At 41.2% G+C, this 18,346-nt stretch overlaps 1 long non-coding RNA gene across 2 annotated transcripts in view; it reads left to right on the plus strand.

Annotated features, from left to right (window-relative positions):
- Positions 1-18,346, plus strand: part of LOC146062661 (uncharacterized) — a 143,005-nt gene that overhangs the window by 48,221 nt on the left and 76,438 nt on the right. For both annotated transcript variants that reach the window (XR_014471454.1, XR_014471455.1), the window contains exon 2: positions 3,148-3,276. This is a non-coding gene — a long non-coding RNA (uncharacterized LOC146062661). The remainder of the gene's footprint in view (positions 1-3,147; positions 3,277-18,346) is intronic.

Genomic DNA, 18,346 nt, shown 5'->3' on the forward strand with positions numbered 1-18,346 from the left:
CGGTAGATATGGCAGTATTATGCAGTGAGCGCCAGACCAGACAGGTAGATACGGCAGTATTAGGCAGTGAGCCCCAGACCAGACGGTAGATACGGCAGTATTAGGCAGTGAGCCCCAAAACAGACGGTAGATACGGCAGTATTATGCAGTGAGCGCCAGACCAGACAGGTAGATACGGCAGTATCAGGCAGTGAGCCCTAGACCAGACGGTAGATACGCCAGTATTAGGCAGTGAGCACCAGACCAGACAGGTAGATACGGCAGTATTAGGCAGTGGGCCCCAGACCAGACAGGTAGATACGCCAGTATTAGACAGTGAGCCCCAGACCAGACGATAGATACGCCAGTATTAGGCAGTGAGCCCCCAAAACAGACTGTAGATATGGCAGTATTAGGCAGTGAGCGCCAGACCAGACAGGTAGATACGGCAGTATTAGGCAGTGGGCCCCAGACCAGACAGGTAGATACGGCAGTATTAGGCAGTAATCGCCAGACCAGACAGGTAGATACGGCAGTATTAGGCAGTGAGTGCCAGACCAGACAGGTAGATACGGCAGTATTAGGCAGTGAGCCCCAGACCAGATGGTAGATATGACAGTATTAGGCAGTGAGCCCCAAAACAGACAGTAGATATGGCAGTACTAGGCACCAGACAGGCAGATAAGACAGTACTAGGCACAATACTAGTATTGTGCACCAGCAGAATTTATAATAATTAATTTTATTATTAGGTACTGCTTGGCAGTGGCACACGTCAGTGCACCAGCAGCATGTTATTATTTTTTACAGTCCCACACAGCACAAGTATTATTTTTTAATTAAATTAGATATAGCAGCCTAGTATGTAGTTGTACTACTAGGTAGGTACACTTAGGCAGTAACACTGCCAGTGGCAACAGTGGAGTGAGTAAATAATGCTGGCAACCTCTATTCACAGTATTCAGTGCAGGCAGCACCAGTGGACTATATATAATTCAATTAATTAAGTATTAATAATATAGCAGCCTAGTAGGTAGAGAAAATAAACTACTATGTAGGCAGGCAGGCAGTAGCAGTGGCAGTGGTCAACACAAAAGGTAGTTATATTACACACCACCAGTAGCTTTATGCAGTGCACCAGCAGAATTTATAATAATTAATTTTATTATTAGGTACTGGTTGGCAGTGGCACTCAGTGGCACATGTCAGTGCACCAGCAGCATGGAATTATTTTTTACAGTCCCACACAGCACAAGTATTATTTTTTTTATTAAATTCGATATAGCAGCCTAGTATGTATTAGGTAGGTACACTAGGTAGGCAGTAGCACTGCCAGTGGCAACAGTGGACTGAGTAACTAAATAATACTGGCAGATTCAGTGCAGGCAGCACCAGTGGACTATATATAATATAATTAATTATTCATATAATATATATTACACAGCACAGCACCAGAGGTAGGCCCCAGCACAGAGGAGACAGTAGTACTACAGGTACATAGTTAGACTGTCCTCCTTGCTAGGGAGAGCCCACCCTAAGCAGAAAGGAGAACAGAGTACACAGCAGCACTGAGGGAGACAGCCCCAGCGAATAAAATAATGAATTACAGCACACCAGAGGTAGACCGCACAGAGGAGACAGTAGTACTACAAGTACACAGTTAGACTACACAGCAGCACTGAGAGACAGCCCCAGCGAATAAAAAATATTGCGTTCAAGCTCAAGCTCAAGTTTAAGCCCTAGCAGCAGCACCAACACACCCTCTCCCAACCCAGTACTAGACTGGAGTGAAGTTGGTGGCAGAGCAGCCGCTATTTAAAGCCTCGCGAATTCCGGCGCCGGGAGATGACGTTATGACCACGCGGACGGACACGAGTCAGGCGGGAATCTCCGAGCGAGAACCGGGCTCGGAATGATGAGGTGGGGGCTCGGATCTCTGGAATCCGAGTCTGCACATCTGTAGTTTCTACCGATATGGACTATATCGATAGTTCATATTGCACTATATGTATGCCCATTATGACCCCTGTTAACGCCATTAACTTAATGTGTTAACAGGCATTAACATATTTACAAAGGTAGTTGTTAACAGGACTGCTGCACCTGTTAATCGATAGTTACTGGGCGTGGGGGGTGGGGAAGGAGTTGTCTCGGGTCAGGATTTCGCTTTCAGGAGCTTGGTGCTCTTGTTTTCAGAGGTTTGTTTGACTACATTTTAATCTTCAGAACATCCCACCTATAGTGACTGGGAGCAGTGTAGAGGATTATTGTATATCTGAATTAACATATGTAGAAATAACATTCTTAGAAGTACTGTGATTGGGCTTACAAAAAGCATAGTACAACATACACACACCCTTGTAGCTGTTGCTGATACAGATCGTTATCTTTTGGTCACATATATGTTTATATTGCATACAGTAGCTGTGGCTATATATATATTTGCTCACAAGGCTTACACTTTACATGAACATTGATTTTCCCTCTGACCTTCAACATGTCAGAACAGTCATATATATATTTATAGATGGGCAGGTTCTCTATCCTGTGAGCAAATGGGGGATTTCCACAAGGGATGATATATCTGCTGAGACCATAGCAATAGGTTATACACTGTCCTCAGCATCCCTCAAAAGTCACTTAATAATTGACTCAGCATATAAATATATAATTGGTTCCATACAGCACTCAATATGTATTATAAAAATACAGAATATATTATTTCTTATCATTATGCATAAAATTAATCTTTGTTTAAAAAACAAACTGAATCAGAGTGATTATATCACAGATAATAGTTCTGCTTTATGAATAGCCCACTAAGGGGTTAAATGAGCAGGTAGGCTTGTCTGTGTTCCTGTGATGTTCATTTGGCCAGCTGCACATCATAGAATTGTTACTATGTCTTTATTCAAAATGTGTCGTTTTAGAGTTAATGTGTACTATGTGTCTTTCTCTGCCATCACTGTGGCTCTTTTGACATTATTAGGAATGTTTTGCAGTAGATTGATGCATTCCAGTTCGGAGATCACATAATTACTTGATCTCACTGGAGTTCTGTGTTTTTTAACTTTTAACTATTTACACCGATTTTTGTACTATTACACTCCGTCTACATGTCACTTTATTGTTGCACTAAAGTATGCACACACTTTATTTGTTTTTTAGCATATCACTGTATGGGCAGTGTCTGGATGCCCTTAACGGCTTCATAGGCCATCCTCCCTGGATGACGCCATCACCAAGGTCCGGGCGGGTCGCCCGGTGCGCCGGTGGGCGCTCCGAAACAGCATAAAGGTATGAGTTTGTTTGTATTGCTTGTTATCTTCTGCACCTTGATAAAGAGACCACCAGGTCTCGAAACGTTGGACACTTTCCCGGTCTCCCGTCTCTTCCTTGTGCACTGAGTGCTGCCGTTCATCACAGATATATATATATATATATATATATATATATATATATAGCAATATGGTGTTGGTCGGCACTCCAGTAAACGTATAAACAGCATGCACGGTGCCTTCCCCGGTTGGTTAACCAAAATACAGCAGTGTGGGTGGGCGTCACTCGTGTCAATCTCAAATAAAGTACTGACTCAAAGAGTACAGATAATGACGTTTCGGTTTATTACCTTCTTCAGAAGGTAATAAACCGAAACGTCATTATCTGTACTCTTTGAGTCAGTACTTTATTTGAGATTGACACGAGTGCCGCCCACCCACACTGCTGTATATATATATATATATATATATATATATATATATATATATATATATATATATATATATATATATATATATATATATATATATATATATATATATATATATATATATATATATATATATATATATATATATATATATATATATATATACAAGGGGGGTGGGGGGCGGCGGCACTCGCAAATAAAGTAAGACCACACCAAGCTGGTCACCAGCTTGGTGTGGTCTTACTTTATTTGCGAGTGCCGCCGCCCCCCACCCCCTTGCAGATTAACAGCCTAGCGCTGTGTTGTGGACGGGCACCGCTTTATTTCTTTTGGACAAAGTCGACATCTATTGCTTGGAGTGCCACCATCCCCCCCACCACTATATATATATATATATATATATATATATATGTGCAGCAGTATATAAATATATGTGCAGCAGGAGCCTTACGCTGAGCTCAGGCTGCTTGGCTCACCTCACAAATAAAGTTCATCCAGCTCCCTGGCTCAAGCATGCTGTGGATCCCATCGCGATCCCAGGCTCCCCTCCTTGCCAGGCTCTGGCCCCTAATGCGACCATCTACCTAGCAGCTCCTCCTCTTTGCCTGTCAGGCAGAGCCAGGGGTCACAATTGGCTCATCCATGCACCTTCCTTGCCAGAGACGCAGACAGAGCCACCAGCACCAGCATTACGAATACTGCCCTATGAAAGTCCCAGTTCCAGGAAGCTACCATTGGATGGCGGCTAGTGCCGCTGCCACATTCGTAATGTGCTAGTGCTGTCCACGTCTCTGGCCGCGCAGTACTAACTGCAATGCTGCCATTTGGGCCATAATTCTAGCCTGGCCCTGGACTCCAGTACCCCTGAACACCCCCTGATGGTGGCCCTGATAACGTGTAGCATTTTTGTGTGTAATACCCCATACACACTAGCTGACCCTAAGCCGATCTGGCTGCGGCCAATATAGTTATCAAATTTGGCTGCAATATACAGTACACACTGAATTCTATCGGCCACCAATATCATTCATTGATGTCATCGGGGCCCAATGCAGGTCATTTGCATATATAGCCAAATTGACCTGCAAGTTCTTTAGCCATAAATCATCATAACGGTGTGCAAAATTGAGTGTACACACTAGATGATATAGTGAACAATACCGCTCAGAAAGCACTTTCTAACTGATAACTTTTACTATATATACCAGAGTGTATGGGGCTTATGGCTCTAGTACAAACAAAAGATGCAAAATGAGTTGCATAAAATTATAGGTAAAGGACCTTATTCTGGTCCACATGCAATGCTACGAAATTTTGCAGCGTTGCATGAGGACTAAACAACTCCCCCCATCTTCAGTGCCAGCCTCCCCCTGCGCATGCCGCGATCCCCCGCAGGGCTGCGAATGAATGATGTGCATAAATTTCCCAAAATGGACAACTCTTTATATGATTTCAGTAAGTTCACAATACAATTGTATATAGTTTTTGCTCTACTCCCCAAAACTGTGCCTAGTCTGTAATTATTAGAGATGTGCCTAGTCTGTACTCATCAGTGGTCTCATGACGTTCTCCTGACCACTGTTACTTCTGCTTGTCCACATATGGTCTACTGTATCTACTGTAGATTAACAGAACCATAGTCATTGGTGAAACGTATGCACCCTTATACACATTGAGACAACATTCTGCAGCATTTTGCACTACTTAAATGTCCTTCATAAATATATGATGAAAAATGTATTTAAAAAAGTGTTTATGTTGTTGAACTAAATTAAACTAAATTCACGGAAGGTGCAATGGTTAGCATTACTTCCTCACAGCACTAGGGGCATGGGTTTGACCTACCATGGCCCTATTTGTGCAGAGTTTGTATATGCTCCCTGTGCATGTGTGGGCTTCCTCCAGGTACTCCGGTTACCTCCAACAATCCCAAAATATTACAAATAAAAAATAGGTTGGTTCCCAACAAATGAACCCTAGAATATCTGTGTGTTCATGTACATGTGGAAGGGAATACAGATTGTAAGCTCCATTGGGGCAGTGATTGATGCAAATGGTCAAATATTCTCTGTAAAGCGCTGCGGAATATGTGTGCGCAACTGTATATAAATAACTGGTAAGTAAATTAAGAAGAATAAATATAATAACACAAAACATATTTTTTTCTCACTAAAAATATTTATAAAATATTATTTACGTATGACTATGATAATTTTTTTTCCACATTAATATTACTTCTATATTAAAAGCAATCCAACACATAGTATAATGATATTCATCTTATTTTAATGTATTAATAGTAATTCATTATATTTTTATATTAATAATGTCAACATCAAATTGCTACCAGTAAATAATGACATTCAATGTATAAATAAGGTCTGTTTAATTATTTTAGAGGAACAGATTTAATTATTTAAAATATTCTAATATTCTATATTTTTTTAATATCTAAATGCGCAGAAAAGTGTCAATATGTAGTGACATCTTACATGTATTACAGATTTAAAAGGAGGCACACATGATATCTAACAAATGTGTTCCATTCCCCCGTCTTTTATCCCACCCCCCTTTTCGTATGTATTTACTTGTGAGTCTGAGTCAAAAGCTCTATTCAGAGGATGTTGTCACCTCCGGTGGGGTTGTTATGGGAGTTTACTGCACCTACGAAGCATTCTGCAATAGGAGTTTAAATCTGTTCACACTTACTCTAATTTCCACATCCATTGCTTTTCAAGGCCATCATTTCTTCCCTTATATGTTAAGGATAAAGGTGGTATGTGTTAGACCAAAGTGTTATTGTGCTGTAAGGAGGCTGCTGCAACCTCTCCTAATACAATCCACATTATGTTGGGTGGTTATAGTCACAGTTTTGGTATGCTATTACCAGGCAATCAGAGCATTTATACTGCTACGTTATGTTCTCATTATAAAAATATTTTTCTCTTACAATACATGTATAGCAGCGGCTATTGTGGCATAGAACATGGCTAGCTCCAAGAACACAGTCAATATAGCACAAAATTAAGTCATGATATTTAAGATGCCGGTATAACAGTGTTGGTTAAGTAATTGACAGTAAATCATACTGATCCCCACTAAACAGCCTAAGTTCTTAATTAGGAGTACGGGCAATAAAGGTTTTCTAAATCAAACTTATACTTCCATTGCTAAAACACACATTTACTAACATTAATAATTGAATATAAATAAATCATCTGTTAGTAAACATGTGTTTCAGCACCTGAAACCCTATATCGATTGAGACTTGAAATCAACGAAAATCAACCCTTAGTAAATAAACCCATTAGTATCTGGATGAAGTGGAACTTGAACGGAACATGCCGACACCAGATGGTTATGTATGAGGGTATCAGTGCAGTTTTCGCAGCATATAGCAGGATGCTTTCCCAGGGTTTCTTAAGCTAAATGAAACAAGTCCATGTGACACTCTACATAGTAACTAGATGACTCTGCACATGGGCAGAAGGCCGAGCAGTGGCCATCTTGGTAGAGGAGAATGCTGGAGGACCAATCATGGAGATATTGCAGTAGTACACTTCACACTTAAGCAGATTTAACATAAGACACAGCAGGGGAAATTTACTAAGAATACCAATACGAAAATTTGTATTCTTAATACGAATAAATACGACAGGCAAAGCCGTCGTATGCCATTTACGAATTCGTATTCCGGAGGGAAATATACAAAGCAGCCGCATTTGACTGCTTCGTATTTTCCGATGACATATGGATTCGTATTTTTTTCCGATACGAATGTGTATTTTAAATACAAAATCATATTTTAAAATACAAATTCGTATTGACTTTAGCCTGCACGGATCAGTCAGATATACATGTGCATTATACGGGGAATAAATGGGACACGTTTTAAAACATTTTGCATGACTTTTCTTGTTACTTTCATAACATGAATAACCCATAAAATACATATCCTACAGTATTTCATTCTGGCTCTGTCACCACTGTTTACTATTTAACAAAGGGTTAAAGCAGTAGAAATCTAGGGGATTTCCCCAACGTTACCCTTGTACAGGATCTAAAAATATTAGTTGATAGGAGTACTTGTATTATTATGTAGCAATAAAAAAAAATAAACAATTGGACTGAATTACATTTAAAAATGCAATTTAATAAATTGACCAACAGTATACATATAATGTGGTAATAGAAGTAGAATAGTTCAAATTTGTGTACACCTTTTATCACTAATTAGCAACAATGGGTATATCCCGCACAGTTCCTGGTATGAGATGGGTACTGTGCGTTCCTAGTGTGCCCTTGTAACAACTTGGTAGATAAATAAATGATTTAGCTACCATCCACCGCAAATATTGCACAGTCCCGCACTCAGGGCCAGTGTGGGGGGTGGGGCGAGCTTGAAGCTGCCGCCGAGTCCAGGGGTGGAGGAAGTGCTGTGGCCTCCTCCTCCGGGTTTGGAATGCGACCGCCACAGCCGAGTCCGGGGGGGGGGTGATGCTTACCTGGATCCAAGTGGGGGGAGCTGCTCCAGAATGCCACCCTCCAGGGGCCCGCACCCTAGGCAAATGCCTAAAGCTGCCCGCACGTCTTTTTGCCTCCTAGAGGGGTGTATTAAGCTGGTCCAGAAAGGGTCCAGTCCACAATGGAGGATAGCTGGCAGTGTTGAAGAGACTGGTGGGGGGCCGCTCCTGTTAGCGTGCATGAATTCATATGGGGCATCCAGGGCTGGTTCATATCAGTCCAAAAAAGTGAAGAGAAGTCACCGAGATGGTACCATGAATCTGTGAGGGTTGAAAACTACTGACAAAGGAATCCTTTGATAAAGCAGTTTTGACACAGCTAAATGCGTCAGTAGTTTTCAACCCTCACAGAATCCTGGTGCCATCTCGGAGATTTAGGTGGCATTTTGGTGTTTGGTTTTGTACCTGGTCCCCAAATAATATTGATATAAGGATGTTGCCCATAGAAACCAATCAGATCCTATTTATAATCTTCTAGAAGGTGCTAAATAAATAAGTAGAATCTATTTGGTTTATATGGGCAACATCCCATCTTCAATAGAAGTCTCATCTTAGTAAAATCACCCATAGGCTCCAGATAGCACCATCATACTATGCTTGTTACCATTCTGTGTATGTTTACAATCATACTGTATGTAGTCAAAGTCAACTTCAGCTGCACGAACTTACCAAAGTGTAGGCTCCATAGGCCGCGTCATGGGTCACTGGGGGACATGGCATGTGACTATTTGTCTTGTAGCAGATGTGCATACATTTAAATCATGCTCACTCTATGGGCATGGTTCCCCCTACAATTCTGTCAATTTCCCCTATTGCTCCACAGCAGGGGTGGCTGGAATTTTGTGACATGTGTTCCACTTTTTGTTCATTTATTTATTGGTGATCTTCCTGGCATCAACTGTAACCGAATGCAAAATGTGTTTAAGTTATGGCATGCACTGCATGCCATCAGCAAGCTTGGAATAATCTGGGCAGTAAGTGCTCCTATCTAACCATAAGCAAACATCACCGGCTGCCTGGATACCCACAATTGGTGCATGAAGTCTGTCTCAGCCAGTATGGGTAGTAATTCAGCGGGATTGCTCAGTGATCATCTGCTCCATGATTTTTCACACTGTGACTGTCTGTGCCCTGAATGTATTTTTTTCAGAAAATTTCACTAGATTCCGTCTCACAGCAGAGTGCTCTACAGTAGCAGTGAAGATGTGGGAATCATGGAGCCAGCAGCCTGGTTGCACACAGTATGTAGCAGTGTGAAGCGAGTTTAGCAGTAGAGTGGTCATATCCTGATCCCTGCCTCTCCACAGCTGCTAGATCTACAGCAGATCTCAACAGTATGTGAGTGACAATATGACGTCACAAGCTCACTGCACTACTAGGAGCTGGGCATCTGACACCCCAGAGGTCCTACATGTTTATTTTTGTTAAGTTGGTCGTGAGCTACTGGTGGATACTCCATGAGCTGCCAGTAGATCACGATCTATCTATTGGCCAGGTTTACTCTACAGTATATTTGCATGTGAATATTTATCTTGTAGCAGGTAGGAATGCATTTAAGCATTGACTGGCATAAGAGTGTCCCATAAAAATGTTGCGATGTATGTTAAATTAAGCCCTATAAACGTAGCCATGTTTAAACCCTTTCTGTTACATAAGCATGTCTTCTGTTCACTACTATAAAACTAATTGGATGTACAATGGTAGTCTTATAATGTATAAATGTCATTGGATCTTCCTACACACACTCCTTGAGCTGCATGCCTTTGGTTTTAGAAGGTCATGAGTGGTGAGGATTATCTCATTTATATAGTTGCTAGCTGTAACAATTGGTATTCCCCCTCCTCTGACATAAAAAGCAGCATCAGCACAGCTCGAAGAGCTCTGTATGACTTAAGTACGTCGATATTGGAAACATGACATCCAGCCCGGAGAATGTGGAGAAAGCAAAACAAATGAATTAGGAGTGTAGCATTCACTTTACACTTAGGTCTGACAGCTGCTTACTTGATTGATGGCTGACATCACCATCTAGGAACCTGTACAGCCCTCCCCTTCTCTTCTTTCACTGACTGACTGATATATTATTGCATTGCCAGAATACTTCTAACCGAAGTAGCAGACTTGGGTATATACAGTACTTGATTAAGCAGTTATAGCCACTCAGTGATGATAAATAGTTCTTGATGTCTGATTAAGATAGGACTGGTTTACTATTATTGACTTGATTTTTGTGTTATTGTGTTTTTGGGACTAGGCATTTATTTTTTGAATTAGAACTTTCATTAACCCCATCCTCAGCCTTGTGCTTATTATTCCAACATCAATTCCACAATTTTTTTAACGCAGTAGCTGCACCAATTAGCTCCTTTTTCAATGCATTTTCTGAAATTACCATTAAGGTGCCCATACACGGTACAATTACTGGGTGCGATGAGATGCATGCTCCCGTCACACATCTCATCGCACAGCTTAAAAAGTATGTGATTCACATACTTTTTGTACTCGATCTCATCTCATCACATTGCATTGCAAAACTTATGCAATGCGACGCGATCTAGTCTAAATGGTATACAATAATTGTACCGTGTATTGGCACCTTTAGTATTTTTAAGCAACTTAAACCAACTACAATTTGAAATAAGATTTTGCCTACAATAACTGTCAAAAAAAGTGTTATTTATGGAAATTTTAATAAAGTGAATTAAAAGTAAATGAGATTTTTTTCCCCTAAACACCACAGGCCACATGTGGGTGTGAGAATCAGAAAGTGAGTGATTTGGGGAAAGTCTTCCCATTTATTTAAAGTTGCAATCACTTACACTGAAAAACCAGGTTGATTTTGCCATGTAAATGATTGCCGCTTTAAAAAAAATGGGAAAACTCTCCCAAAATCTCTCACTTTCTGATTGTCACACCCTATTACATTTGGCCTCACTTATGCTATTGCGCTACTCTACCTTTCCAAAATTAGAAATAGCAGAATTCTAGGCATCAGTTTTTATATTTGTATGTGCTCATATAGGTGGGTATCCTATTAGCTGCAGTAAGTTACCACTGGAAATAGGTTCATTGTGGGGTTTCCAATTACCACCAATATCTGTCACTTATTGGGGATTATGCTTCCAATGTTTACAGTATGACAGCTAATCTAGTCTGTTAATTCTAGGTGATCACCAGACAGTAAGTACCAAGGGTAGAGAAAGGATCGGTCACCGAAGTGTCCTGTAGGGGCGCCTGGGAGGAGTTGTCCCGCTGGAGCAGCGGTCTCTTAACTTTGGGAAGTCGGATCCAAAAAAAGTAATGCAAGAGAAAAAGGAGATTGAGACCGCGCTCACTGAAAATATGCAACAGGTGTGAATATGTATTTAAATCATTTAATAAAACAATCCTAAAACATTCAGATATTACGATAAAACATATATCTCATTAAAATTTAGGGTACCACAATGTAGCAATGAGAGCAAGGATAGTCACCCACAGTCCGCCTGTTTTAATGTCCTGTGTCCGTTCCTATGATGTCTCCAGGTAAACGTCCCATAAGGATTACCAAAATGCAGGGAAACGTGTAATTAGTAGAGGTGCTGATTTCCAACCCAGTGAGCGCCTGATGTTGTGATGTGCTCTACCTGGTGTGCATAGAAGTGAAAAAGCCTTTGAGCGAAACGCGTTGGTGAAGTGGAGCAAGGACACCCAATACTACCCAGACGCCAAACTATGCACTTCCCATAAACCGGATCAGTCTCCAGAATTATTCCCACAACCAGGAACCTAAGGGCATCACTTCTATGCACACCAGGTAGAGCACCTCACAACATCAGGCGCTCCCTGGGTTGGAGATCAGCACCTCTCCTAATTACAAGTTTCCCTGCATTTTGGTAATCCTTATGGGACGTTTACCTGGAGACATCATAGGAACGGACACAGGACATTAAAACAGGCGGACTGTGGGTGACTATCCTTGCTCTCATTGCTACATTGTGGTACCCTAAATTTTAATGAGATATATGTTTTATCGTAATATCTGAATGTTTTAGGATTGTTTTATTAAATGATTTAAATACATATTCACACCTGTTGCATATTTTCAGTGAGCGCGGTCTCAATCTCCTTTTTCTCTTGCAGTAAGTACCAAGGGGCATTATCATTTAACAGAGGGATGGCCGTTTCTAATGGTAACATACAGTATTGTAAGGTTTGTGAGGTTGTGAGGTTGAAAAAAATACATACTGTAGGTCCATTAAGTTCAATCTATAACTGATCTCCTGCAGTGTAAATGGCCTGGATGAGGTTACCGTCTATTCATGATAAACCAAAGTCTCTGTGGACCCAAAGTGGCTGTCAAATCTATATAATACATAAATTAATAATTATACCCCTGGATACAATTTTCTGTTAAAATTTTTTAAATGTATCTATTTAATCTTCCATCACAACCTTCTCTGGCAGAGTGTTCCATATCTTAACTTACTATAAAGAATTGGTAATGGTATTGCCCCTTAATTATTGAAAGCTGGTTTGAGGGAGAACTTCCCCATTTCTAGGCTCTATTATATTTCTATAGTCTTAAACATTCTCCTATATATTGATTCATATGATAAAATCTTCAGATATTCTTATAAAGTGAATCATTCAAAGTTTGTTTTTCATGTAAAGTTTTTTAGAAACTTTATATTATATTTTTACAAAATCTAGCCAAATGAAATGAGGCAATCCTGGAACTGAGCTGAAATGAATATATATGTATTGTCATGTACATCAGTGCATTTATCCTGATAAAAACTTGAAACATCTGTAATTATACAATGGTCAGTGGTGATTCAGAGAAAAAGACCAAAGACAATCACAACATATCATCAACTTCTGCTCCAAAATTCATTCTTACTAGAAAGTGTGAAAATGTCTGTGGATGCTTTTTTTTTGAGGGGGGGGGGTTCCTTGGTCCCGCGGCTTTGACTTCTTGACCAGACCTTCGATCTTCCTGTGTTTGTTCTTGTATTTTTCCCCCAACTCTAGTGTTTAACAATCACCACCCACCATGCATATATCCTAAACTTTGTATGAAAAGAAGAAAAAAGAGAAATCCGTTCTACTGGGATGCACTCCTCATCCACATAGTCCTGCAGGACCTAAAAAGATTTTTTAACGCTTAATGGTATCTTTATTAACAAGCAATGTTAAAGGTAAAAGGCCATCTGTTGCTTTTTATATTGGTCAATTGTATTAATTATTAGTGAACTGATATTGAGTCCCTATGTCAGGGATATAAATGCACATACTTTTTTTACTGTCCTCGGATCGCATCACATCACACGCAAATCACATGAAAAATGCATCCAGCCCATAACAGGTGCGATCACCGCACCGTGTATGGGCATCTTAAGGCATGCATGGAAACATGCATGGACCCCGGCGGCTAACTCTCGCGAGACGCAACCCCGGAAGTCCCGTCTGTGTGAGGCTGTGGATACCGGCTGATCGAGCGGACAAGGCGCCGATACAGCCGTGGTGCAGCAGAGCGGACGTCTGGAAGGAAGATTGAAGACCAGCATCACCCGGCCGGTGAGAGCAGGTAAAAGTGCACTGCGGGCGGGACGGGACGCCAGCCCTCCGCACCACTTACACCTGCACGCTTGTGACTTTATCTCTCCCATTCATCTCTCTCATTGACTGCCATCCTCCACCACCAGTGTGTGCTTATTCCAGCAGCACCACTGAACCCCCCCACCTTGACCCCCACTTGCATTTCCCCAGCTACGTGCATCGTTATTGGTTACACTGTCAGTGAATAAAACTTTCAGTTATTCCAACACATTTTGTCATCATCTTTTCAATACACACTCTGAGCGCAGGCCCTCACTCCCCCTGTTTCATTATTAGTTCAAAAGGGTAGCCCCCCTTTTACTGAGGACCAGCGGCTCGAGTGTTTACAGTACTGCCCACATAGGAAGTAGCGCCAACCAATCTCTCCTTTGCAACAATGCATGGAAACATGGCAGAGTGGATAAACCAAAACCTGGAGTGCGGATCCGGTGAGTAATAAAATGCTATAGCTGCCATTGCAGACACATATTGTGTGCAATACAGTATACTAAATTATACTATATTACTATTAGCACTACTAAATACTGTCTATTATCCAATACAGCTTCCTGCATGCAGTCTCTAATATTATTATTGACAATAATTTCAGTACTAACAACAGACTTTTATTCATTACAGCTTCCCACATGCAGTCTTCCACAATACCTACATTACTATCAGCATTGCTAGTTACAATCTGCCAGTCATCACCAACAGTGGTGGTGACAGATTTGGGACTGCAGCACAGTTCAAAATTCAAATAGAAAAGAAACACCAACTGCTATTCCGTACTGACTCACTGGCAGTTGGTGTTTCTCCCCTATTTGTAGTTTTAACTGTGCTGCTGGCCACTGGCCACCGTGGTGTGGTTATCCTGATGACATCACTCCAGGGATAGCCCAGCATCCCCCAAGCTGCTGGGTTGACCTGAAAACTGGTGCGTGTCCTTTCAGCTTCTCCTCTATGACAGGAGCCAGGTTCTATAGGAGAATACCATGCTGTAGCACCTGCTACTGTCACTGGGAAGAAGCTGACATTTTGGTTTCACTCCCTCTGAGGGTGACAACCAGGTGCAGCCCGCCCTCACTCCCCTTTGGATGCCACTGCAATCTGCCATTCCCTGTGGACTGAACTGCTGCTACTATTACTAGTTGATTAATTATTTCAACAGATATACATCCCAAATATGTATATATAGACTACCTATACTGAGTGCATATCTTCCAACTGTCCCGAGACTGGGGCATGTCCAGCAGCACCTGGAGCACTGGGCATCCCCCCACAGTGATGGAAAATGGGGGTATGTAGTAGGTCATGTGCATGTGAGGCCATCCCCCTAACCAAGAGAGCATGCCCTCTAATTTTGTTTGCCTCCATAATTCATTTGTTCATTGTCAAAATGGGGTTTACTGAGTAAGGAGAAGCCTCAATATTCCAATTTTACAAATTCTAATGCAATCTGCTATCACCCAGTGGTGCCAGCTTGGAGCATAGAACAAACTCAATATCTGACATACCTATAGCTTTAAGCAAGTTTAAGCTCAAATTAGAACATGGAACAGATGTTTTTAAAATTCACTTCATTTATTGTAATATTCTGATTCTTCCATTTATGTACATGTTACGAGCTTGTATTAATGTGTTTTAGACCTTTAAACTCTTTTAAGAGTTCTTTGGGCAACTGAGACTAATATTTTAATGAAGAGATTAGGTATAGTGCCAGATGAGATCTAATGTGTCAGATGTGTGAGGTAACACCCTGTTTCTGTAAAGCCGGTCACACTGCAGAGGCTCTGTCCTTAGTGCTGGATAGTTAGGGGCTTTTTTGTGTAAAGATGCTCATCACTGTAGATAAAGTACCATTATACAATACAAGCCTTGAAGTCAACTCAATAGATACTAATATATATATATATATATATATATATATATATATTTATACAGTATATACATGGCCCTCATCGCCTACTGATGTGTCCTCTTACATCTTGTACGTGGTCCTCTTCGCCTACTGATGTGTCCTCTTACATCATTGCACCACACAGCTCCTATTGGTGCGCCTGGTTCCATGAGTCCCTTCTAGTGTAGGGCTTTCATGAGTCCTTGTTTTCAGAAAAAGCAACCTTAGTTGCAACATGGTATTCTAGATGCACCAAGATATTATTTGATACACAACACTTGTATACCAGGGGTAGGTGCAATTCTTCACGGCACCCTACGCATAACTTCAGTCTACTGCCCCTGTCCCCTATCCCAAATCTATATGCCCACCAATGTTAATTAAATAGTGATAATAGGGACTGTGTGCAGATGGTTTAAAAGTAACAGTGAATCATGCAAAGGGTTCAAACGATACTTCCCTTTTCTATCTTGTCTTTGCCTTTAACAGGCCTCCATATGTTACAACATATAAGAGAGATATAGAAATAAGAATAGGGTACTTATGTATTATCTGGGCTCCCATGTTAAATGCACCCCATTTTTTCATACCCCTACTATCCAACTACGCATGGAGTTGATTTTATATAGTGTGGTAAGCGCAGCGAGCCACCGCGCCCGAAGCGTGGCGAGCAGACGCGGTCTCATAAGAAAAACTGGAGCCCAGATATTACATAAGTACCAAGAATAGTGTAATACGTCCAACCAAATTTTATTTTACATAGACACTTCAAAAAATCCAATTACCCGTAAAACATATGAAAAATAGGGTGGAGGCTTTTACTGGACAAATGTATGTATGAGGCTCATCAGATCTTATCTGGCAAACTCAAATCCCAGGATGACTCGGTCGCCTGGACCTTAATAAATATGCTGTAACAGCAAACTCCTTTTAAAACTCCTCCTTCATCTGCAACATGTTTCGGATCCTATCTGGTTCCTTTCCCATGCTGCCATACAGGAGGACAAATTTTCCCATTCTCTCTACCTGCTGCATCATGTCTTGCACATCCCTGCTATGCTCACTTCTTGCCTTCAGGTCTCGTTACTTGCACCTCATGTCACCTGTCTCTCTCCCTCTCCTTCTAGATTGTAAGCTCCTTAGAAGAGGGTCCTCTTCCCTCCTGTTCTCACAGTACTCTTCTTGAACTGTAATTACAGCTCTCTTACTCACCTACCATGTATACCTGCATCTCTTCTCACTCACTTCCCTATATCTCAGCTGTATTGTGTACTAAGACTTGTGCTGTTAATTGTGTTCTGTTTTAGTTCTTCTGTTGCTGTTACAGTATGTCTAGTTCTGTGTACCCTGTACTGTTCTAATGTGTGCTGTATGTACAGCGCTGCGTACCACTTGTGGCGCTTTATAAATAAAAATATAATAATAATACTGCCACCAATACATACTTTCTAGTTTCTCAAGTGAACATGTGGCAGCATTGTCATAGAAGTTCCAGAGCCGCCCACCTGTATTAAGTACAACAAGGATGTTGTGTTAGGCAGACTCATTTTGTGTTAGGCAGACTTACTGGTGCCCTCGGAGATCCCAGTACCCTGGGCAGCTGCCTAATGGTAGAGCTGGCTCTGTGCACATCTGTGTGTGACTCACATATACAGTATATATGAAATTATATGATGCATCGCTACAGCTTTTTCCATGTCAAGTTCCATTGTGCTTCATATTTCTACTCAGTATTAGCACTAAGGGGGTTATTTTGGTTCACTCCTTCTGGCAAATTCCTTCTTGTTTTACTTGTGCAGAGAGAGTTAGATTCTATATTGCAGTGTAAAAATAAAGCAGTCACTATTTACTCTGCACAGAAGCAAAATAACTCACCCAAATCTAATTCTCTCTGCACATTTTACATCCGCCCCCCTGCAGTGCACATGGTTTTGTCCATATAAGAAGGAATTTACCTGGAGTGAACCAGAATAAAGCTTTTAATGCATCCTAGTCACATGGTGGGAAACGTTGCATTGGACCTGGTGGCACCTGGTGCTGCCAGACTAGATGTATGAGAACACATTTGTATTTCAGGTACCAGAGGGAGGGGAGCATGTAGTTTAAACAACAACAAGAATCATATATTCTCTGCAATAACCTAGGGGTATATTTCTCAAAAATATTTGGGTGTTATCAGTTGCTTTCTGGGGGTTGAGGTACCTGCAAATACCATTTCCAATTGCAAAAGCAGCATCGGTAGGTTTCCATAGCTGCTACTCAAATGAAGAATTTTGCAAAGCATTCTGGAGCTTGGCCCTGGTAGCAGCATCATCTTCAAATGGTATTTGCTATTGTAGCATAGGCTACACATCACTACATTTCCCAGATCTGTGAGTTCCATGTCAATGGGTGCTCACTCTGATGTCTGTGCATGCACAGTAGAGCAGCTGGGTTCCAAATCGCGAAGCAAAGTGATAGCATTAGCAAGGACTTTACTTGTAATGCATTGCATACCCTCCAACAGTACCGAATTTGCTGGTACAGTAACGTTTTTTAACAGTCTGTACCGGCAAATTGCAATTGTACCGAATGTACCGCATTTTCAGCGGTCAGACTCAGATTAGTGTAACTAACTATTTCTTTTCACCGGCTCAGTGTCCTTCCTGGACTGGA

This window comes from Crinia signifera, chromosome 3, assembly GCF_055691185.1.
Source record: "Crinia signifera chromosome 3, ASM5569118v1, whole genome shotgun sequence".
In the NCBI taxonomy this organism is placed as follows: Eukaryota; Metazoa; Chordata; class Amphibia; order Anura; family Myobatrachidae; genus Crinia; species Crinia signifera.